Source organism: Arachis stenosperma, chromosome 2 (genome assembly GCF_014773155.1).
Source record: "Arachis stenosperma cultivar V10309 chromosome 2, arast.V10309.gnm1.PFL2, whole genome shotgun sequence".
Taxonomy (NCBI): domain Eukaryota; kingdom Viridiplantae; phylum Streptophyta; class Magnoliopsida; order Fabales; family Fabaceae; genus Arachis; species Arachis stenosperma.
The window spans coordinates 27414471-27423100 of record NC_080378.1 but is presented as its reverse complement, the minus strand read 5'-3'; the positions used below and the strand labels follow the sequence as shown (position 1 = coordinate 27423100).

Below are 8630 nucleotides of genomic sequence, written 5' to 3'. Positions count from 1 at the left end.
CTGTTCCTGGGTTTTTATGGTCATGATGTTGTTGTGCAGTAGCGGTTGTCGGGGTTATTCGTCGCCGTTGCCGCTTGAGGTGGCTGTCAGGCTGCCACCGAACTGGCTCGGAGACCGTCACTTTTTGGTTCAGCCGTACCTTCTTCGTTCGGTAAGCGTTTCGATCTGAAAGCCCTCTAGTTTCTGCTCTGTTATACGTTGAGGTGTTGTACCATTCGTTGTTATGAGAGTTAATCTCGGTTATTATATGTTGCGATTAGAGTCGTTGTGGTTGCTGAGAAAATGGTTTGGAGCTGAGGTTTTGATTACAGTCATTTCGGGTCAATACAAAATGAGTCAATTAGTATGTTTGGGTTATGGTTTCGCATGTCGAGGTATGGGCGCTTTCCGAAAACTACATTTTATATATTGAAATTATTACATATGGATACTAATGTGAGACAATGTGTATTTGGTGATTGTATCAGCCTTATGTATTGTTTGATTGTCTCGAATGATTATGAATGTTTGTTTGGTTGGATTGTTGTGTGGCTTTGTGAAACGGAATATTTTTCAAGTTGATTCTTTTAAAGATTTGAGATCGAGTTTAATCCGTTGTGAAATTGATTTAAGTTGAGTTGATTTCCTTGACAATGTGAAAAATAGAATATACTTTTGGATTCAGCCTGGTTACTTAAATTGATTCGGTTTTGATAAACGAATTGTTGCTAAACGGCTTCTTTAAAGTTTTGAAAATGAATATAGTCGGTTGATAATGATCTGATTTTGAAACGGTTTCCTTAAGATATGCAAATGAGGTGACTGTTGGATTTAGCCTGATTTTGAATTGATTTTGGATTTTGGACTGTTGAAAGGGATTGTGGAACGGTTTAGTTGCGACCTGAACCGGGTGAGAAAGTCCAAGTATTAGGGGAGGTGCTGCCGAAATTTCTATAAAAATCCTAGACTTTGTTTGAAAAGTTATTTAAAAGGTTTGGATTTGAGAAATTGTACCATTTGATTTATTAAGAGAATATTTATGTTCTCGGGCTTAATTCATTTAAGTAAACTTTATGCCTTGAATTCGATTTAATTAGAAATGAACTATTTTACCATTTGAATCACTGAAGGGAAGAATGATGCTCTAATATTAATTTTAATATAAAAAAGGGCTTTTAGTGATTTTAAATGAAACTAGACTGTTAATTGAATAATTAAGTTTGAGGCATTTTGGAAGAGGGTAGAAAAATGGGTTTCAAGAAGAAATCTGAAAGTAGTTTGATTCAAATGAATCGGTCTCGTTTCAAGTGAATTAATTTTTGGACTGGGTTGGACATTGTGATTTTGTATGATTCGGTTTTATAATAAATTCAGTTTTATTTACTTGAACCGAGAATCTATGAGTTTAGGAGTTCCAATGAATTTTAAGGAATTGATATAGGTTGTCCTTCCCTAAAGACTTGAGACTCTGCCGAGGAACATTTTTTGATAAAATCCCGTTGTTGGATGGGTGATTTTGAATATTTCAAAATGAATCTTTAACTTTCCATGGTTTTGGAAGTTTTAGAAAGAGGATGCCGAGGGTGGCTTTATTTTAAAAAGGGAACTTACTTTGAGTAAAAGTGGCTTATGAGCCTGAGATGATATGAGAAATAAGATCTTTAAAGCCAAGGCTGAAAAGAGTTAAAATTTGATTTCAAAGTGAAATGAATTGAGAAAAAGTGATTTATGGCTTAAATGCCGATTTTATGAATTTGATGATGTTGCATGGTGGAAGTGCTATTTTATTATGAGACGGAATGGCTGTGTATGATAATGAATCATGGATGATTGCGAAATATGTTATGAGCCGAATGGTTGACTATGAATTATGAATTTAAGTCGGATGGTTGAGATGAATGTTGATTCATGGCTGAGAATGAATGCATATATGCTGAATTACTGATAATTGTGATTTGCACTTCCACTATCGGAGACACGAGTTTCCCTGGAAGGAAGCAGTGGCTAGCCACCACGTGCTCTAGGTGGAGACTCGAGACTCTGCTGACCCTATGTCGTAAGTGTGGCTGGGCATTGTGAAAGTACCGAATGAGCTCGCCCCCGTGAATATACACTAGTGAGGGTGTTGGATATGGATTATGATTATGATCATCATGATGGTCGAGAATAACTCGAGTTGGGGATGCGCGACAGAGGGACAGTCCAATGGTTAGCTACCAAGACTTGTCGGGTTAGCTTTATAACTGACAGATGATATCATCAGCCACAAGGACAAGCATGCATCATATGCATCTATGTGACATTGTTTGGATGTGCATATTGTACTTGGTTTGCCTTTCTGATTACTTGTGATTAATTGCTAATTGTTCTACTTGCTGTAACTGTTTGTTGTGCTTGAACCTTCCTACTTTTGTTTGCGACTGAAATTCTATTGGATTGTGGTGGATTGGTTGCTGTTGGATTGTTTAGGCCTATGATGAGCGGATGATTTGTATACTTTTTGGCATTGTTTTTAGTATGTTTTTGATATGATCTAGTTAGTTTTTAGTATATTTTTATTAGTTTTTAGTTAAAATTCACTTTTCTGGACTTTACTATGAGTTTGTGTGTTTTTCTGTGATTTCAGGTATTTTCTGGCTGAAATTGAGGGACCTGAGCAAAAATCTGATCCAGAGACTCAAAAGGACTGCAGATGCTGTTGGATTCTGACCTCCCTGCACTCGAAGCGGATTTTCTGGATCTACAGAAGCCCAATTGGCGCGCTCTCAACGGCGTTGGAAAGTAGACATCCTGGGATTTCCAGCAATATATAATAGTCCATACTTTGCCCAAGATTTGATGGCCCAAACCGGCGTTCAAAGTCACCTCAAGAAATTCCAGCGTTAAACGCCGGAACTGGCACCTAATTGGGAGTTAAACGCCCAAACTGGCACTAAAGCTGGCGTTTAACTCCAAGGAGAGTCTCTACACGAAAAAGCTTCATTGCTCAGCCCAAGCACACACCAAGTGGGCCCGGAAGTGGATTTTTATGTCATTTACTCATCTATGTACTAGTTTTCTATAAGTAGGACCTTTTACTACTGTATTAAAAACATCTTGGTAGCTATCTTTGAGTTTTATGCTATCTTAGATCATTGGGAGGCTGGCCATTCGGCCATGCCTAGACCTTATGCTTATGTATTTTCAACGGTGGAGTTTCTACACACCATAGATTAAGGTGTGGAGCTCTGCTGTACCTCAAGTATTAATGCAATTACTATTGTTCTTCCATTCAATTCCGCTTGTTCTTTTACCAAGATATCACTTGTTCTTCAACTTGATGAAGGTGATGATTGACACTCATCATCATTCTCACCCATGAACAAGGTGACTGACAACCATTCTTGTTCTACAAGCATTCGAGGCTTGGTGAATATCTCTTGGATTTCTGATTGCACGATGCATGGTTGATCGCCTGACAACCGAGTGCTCGCCTGACAAACGAGCCAGCCATTCCGTGAGATCAGAGTCTTCGTGGTATAGGCAAGAACTGATGGCAGCATTCAAGAGAATCCGGAAGGTCTAACCTTGTCTGTGGTATTCTGAGTAGGATTCAATGACTGAATGACTGTGACGTGCTTCAAACCTGTAACCTACTGGGCGTTAGTGACAGACGCAAAAGAGTTATTCTATTCCGGTAGGGGAGGGAACCAAACCAGTGATTGGCAGCACTGTGACAGAGTGTGTGCATTAGCTTTCACTGCGCGGATGGGAGGTAGCTGCTGACAACAGTGAAACCTTACACGAGCTTGCCATGGAAAGGAGTAAGAAGGATTGGATGAAGACAGTAGGAAAGCAGAGAGACGGAAGGGAAGGCATCTTCATACACTTGTCTGAAGCTCTTACACCAATGATATACATAAGTATCTCTATCTTTATCTTCTATGTTATTTTCGTTCATCATCATATACATGTGAGTTTGCCTGACTAAGATTTACAAGATGACTATAGCTTGCTTCAATACTAACAATCTCCGTGGGATCGACCCTTACTCACGTAAGGTTTATTACTTGGACGACCCAGTGCACTTGCTGGTTAGTTGTGCGAAGTTGTGTAATGCCATGGTATTGAGCGCACCAAGTTCTTGGAGCCATTACCGGGGATTATTTGAGTTGTGAAAAAGTATTGTTCACAATTTCGCGCACCAAGTTTTTGGCGCCGTTGCCGAGGATTGTTCAAGTTTTGAGCAAGCTTTTGGTAACATCAGTGCCAAGATCCGGCAACAACATCAAGTTCTTGGTGTTATTGCCCGGGATTGTTTAGGCTGGACAACTGACGGTTCATCTTGTTGCTTAGATTAGGTATTAATTTTTTTTTTTTTCGAAATTCTTGAAGATGAATTCTAGAGTTTCATGATGATTTGTTGAAATCTGGCTGGCTGAGAAGCCATGTCTAATCTGATTGGACCGAGGTTTCAACTTATCACCACAAGAGCTTGTTGATTCTCATCAATTTTGCTCTTGGAGCAGTGATCTGCTAAGATTTGGCTGACCTTTGGTCATGTCTAGTGTTTTGGACTGAAGCTTTCTTTGAAAGCTTGGCTGGCTGTGAAGCCATGTCTAATTCCTGGACCGGAGTCTTAGACTAGCATTGCACTGATTCCTGGAATTCTCATTAAGAATTTTGATACCTTTTCCTACTTAATTTTCGAAAAACACAAAAAAATTTACAAAACCAAAAAGACCAAAAATATTTGATGTTTCTTGCATAAGTTTAGTGTCTCATCCTAAGTTTGGTGTCAAATGCATGTTTTTGTTATAATTTTCGAATCCATGCATATATTTCTTTGTTTTGATCTTTGAATTCTATTGACTTGAAGTATTTTGTGTGTCTCATATGCATTCTCATATTGTTAGTGTCAGTAGTATACAAACTGCTAAGTTTGGTGTCTTGCATGCATTGTTATTTGATTCATTTTGCATTTTGATTATTAAAAATCCAAAAAATATTTTTTTTAATTTGTGTCTTTTCAAGTCAATGATACAAAGAATTGAAGATTCAGAACATACTGCAGAGGAATTACACAGAAAAAGCTGAGCATTCAAAAATGCCCAGTGAAGAAGGCAGACTGGCGTTTAAACGCCAGCCAGGGCACCTGGTTGGGCGTTTAACGCCCAAAGAGGTAGCATTTTGGGCGTTAAACGCCAGAATGTATACCATTCTGGGCGTTTAACGCCAGGATGGTGCTAGGGGGAAGATTTTGTTTTCAATTCAATTTTTTTTTAGTTTTTCAAGATCAAATCTTTTTCAAATCATATCTTTTCAATCAAATGTTTTCAAAATCAATTTCTTTCCTTTTTAAAAGATACTTACTAACAATTAATGATTTGATTGAACATCTCAAAATTGTTGCCTTTTCTGTTGAGAAAGGTTTTATGTTTGAATCATATCTTTTCTTGTTAGGCAAGTTATTAATTTTTTTTTTTAAAATCATATCTTTTCAAATTGTTTTCAAATCATATCTCTTAAAATTGTTTTCAAATCATATCTTCTCAATCACATCTTTTTAAAACCATAACTTTTCAATTAAATCTTTTTAACCACATCTTTTTCAAAATAGTTTTCAATCAAATCTTTTTAATTTCTAATTTCAAAATCTTTTTCAAAAATCACTTGATTTCTTTTCCACTTTGATTTTCGAAAAGCAATTAATGTTTTTCAAAAATGTTTTCAAAATATTTTAATGAATTTTCGAAAATTCTCTTCCCTCCTTCCCACATCCTTCTATTTATGGAGTACCACTCCTTCTAAATGCACAATTCGAACCTTATCTAAGTAAAGTTCGAATTCTTCTTCTCCTTCTTCTTTCTATTTCTCTTTTCCTCTGACATTTCAAGGAATCTCTATACTGTGACATATAGGATTCCACACTTTCTGTTTCTCTTCTCTTTCATATGAGCAGGAGCAGAGACAAAGGCATTCTTGTTGAGGCTGATCCTGAACCTGAGAGAACCTTGAAGCGAAAGCTAAGAGAAGCCAAGGCACAACTCTCTTTAGAGCACCTGACCGAATTCTTCAAGGAAGAAGAACAAATGGCCGCCGAAAACAACAACAATGCCAACAATGCAAGGAAGGTGCTTGGTGACTTTACTGCACCTACTCCTGATTTCTATGGGAGAAGCATCTCTATCCCTGCCATTGGAGCAAACAACTTTGAGCTTAAGCCTCAATTAGTTTCTCTAATGCAACAGAATTGCAAGTTCCATGGACTTCCAATGGAAGATCCTCATCAGTTTTTAGCTGAATTCTTGCAAATCTGTGACGCAGTCAAGACTAATGGGGTTAACCCTGAGGTCTATAGACTGATGCTATTCCCTTTTGCTGTAAGAGACAGAGCTAGAATATGGTTGGACTCTCAACCTAAAGAAAGCCTGGACTCTTGGGAAAAGCTAGTCAATGCCTTCTTGGCAAAGTTCTTTCCACCACAAAGATGGAGTAAGCTTAGAGTGGAAGTCCAAACCTTCAGACAGAAGGATGGAGAATCCCTCTATGAAGCTTGGGAAAGATACAAACAATTAATCAGAAGATGTCCCTCTGACATGCTTTCTGAATGGAGCATCATAGGTATTTTCTATGATGGTCTCTCTGAACTATCCAAGATGTCTTTGGATAGCTCTGCTGGAGGATCTCTTCATCTGAAGAAGACGCCTGCAGAAGCTCAAGAATTGATTGAAATGGTTGCAAATAACCAATTCATGTACACTTCTGAAAGGAATCCTGTGAACAATGGGACTAGTCAGAAGAAAGGAGCTCTTGAGATTGACACTTTGAATGCCATTTTGGCTCAGAACAAGATATTGACTCAACAAGTCAATTTGATTTCTCAAAGTCTGTCTGGAATGCAAAATGCACCAAACAGTACTAAGGATGCTTCATCTGAGGAAGAAGCTTATGATCCTGAGAACCCTTCCATGGAAGAGGTGAATTACCTAGGAGAACCCTATGGAAACACCTATAATTCTTCATGGAGAAATCACCCAAATCTCTCATGGAAGAATCAAGAGAGACCTCAACAAGGTTTCAATAATAATGGTGGAAGAAACAGGTTTAACAATGGTAAACCTTTTCCATCATCTTCTCAGCAACAGACAGAGAGCTCTAAGCAGAATACCTCTGACTTAGCAACCATGGTCTTTGATCTAATCAAGACCACTCAAAGTTTCATGAATGAAACAAGGTCCTCCATCAGAAATTTGGAAGGACAAGTGGGTCAGCTGAGCAAGAAAGTTACTGAACTCCCTCCTAGCACTCTCCCAAGTAATACAGAAGAAAATCCAAAAGGAGAGTGCAAAGCCATAACCATGGCCGAATGTGGAGAGGAAAGAGAAGAGGAGGGCGCCACTGAGGAAGACCTCAGTGGGCGTGTACCAGTCTCCTCTGAGGACCAATGGGAATCTGAGGCTCAAACTGAGACCATAGAGATTCCCTTGGACTTACTACTGCCTTTCATGAGCTCTGATGAGTATTCTTCCTCTGAAGAGGATGAGTATGTCACTGAAGAGCAAGTTGCTAAATACCTTGGAGCAATCATGAAGCTAAATGACAGGTTATTTGGAAATGAGACTTGGGAGGATGAACCCCCTTTGCTCACCAAGGAACTGGATAACTTGTCTAGGCAGCAATTGCCTCAAAAGAGGCAGGATCCTGGGAAGTTTTCTATACCTTGTACCATAGACACCATGACCTTCAAGAAGGCCTTGTGTGACTTAGGGTCAAGTGTAAACCTCATGCCCCTCTCTGTAATGGAGAAATTAGGGATCTTTGAGGTGCAAGCTGCAAAAATCTCACTAGAGATGGCAGACAACTCAAGAAAACAAGCCTATGGACTTGTAGAGGATGTTCTGGTTAAGGTTGAAGACCATTACATTCCTACTGATTTCATAGTCCTAGAGACTGGGAAGTGCATGGATGAATCAATCATCCTTGGCAGACCCTTCCTAGCCACAGCAAAGGCTGTGATTGATGTTGATAGAGGAGAGTTGATCATTCAAGTGAATGAAGAATCCTTGGTGTTTAAGGCCCAAGGATATCCCTCTGTCATCATGGAGAGGAAGCATGAAGAGCTTCTCTCAAAACAGAGCCAAGCAGAGCCCCCACAGTCAAACTCTAAGTTTGGTGTTGGGAGGCCACAACCAAACTCTAAGTTTGGTGTTGGGAGGCCACAATCAAACTCTAAGTTTGGTGTTGGGAAGTCCCAACACGGTTCTGAGCATCTCTGAGGCTCCATGAGAGTCCTCTGTCAAGCTAATGACAGTAAAGAAGCGCTTGTTGGGAGGCAACCCAATGTTTTATAATTAATTATTTTCTTTTGTTATTTTATCTTTTTTGTAGGTTGATGATCATAAGAATTCACAAAAACAATGAAAAAAGCAAAAACAGAATGAAAAACAGGAAGAAAAATAGCACACCCTGGAGAAGAAGAAGCTGGCGTTCAGACGCCAGTAATGCTAGATGTTGGGCGTTTAACGCCCAGTCTGGCACCATTCTGGGCGTTTAACGCCAGAAAGGGGCACCAGACTGGCGTTAAACGCCAGTAAAGGGCAAAAACCTGGCGTTAAACGCCAGGAATGGGCACCAGCCCGGCGTTTAACGCCAGAAAAGGCTCAAAACGT

General features: G+C 39.3%; 1 non-coding gene across 1 annotated transcript; it reads right to left on the bottom strand.

The window, feature by feature from the left end:
- Nucleotides 1-6455: 6455 nt before the first annotated feature.
- Nucleotides 6456-6563, bottom strand: LOC130964240 (small nucleolar RNA R71). The gene has a single exon (XR_009080342.1). It is a non-coding gene; the product is annotated as a small nucleolar RNA R71 (small nucleolar RNA).
- Nucleotides 6564-8630: the final 2067 nt, after the last annotated feature.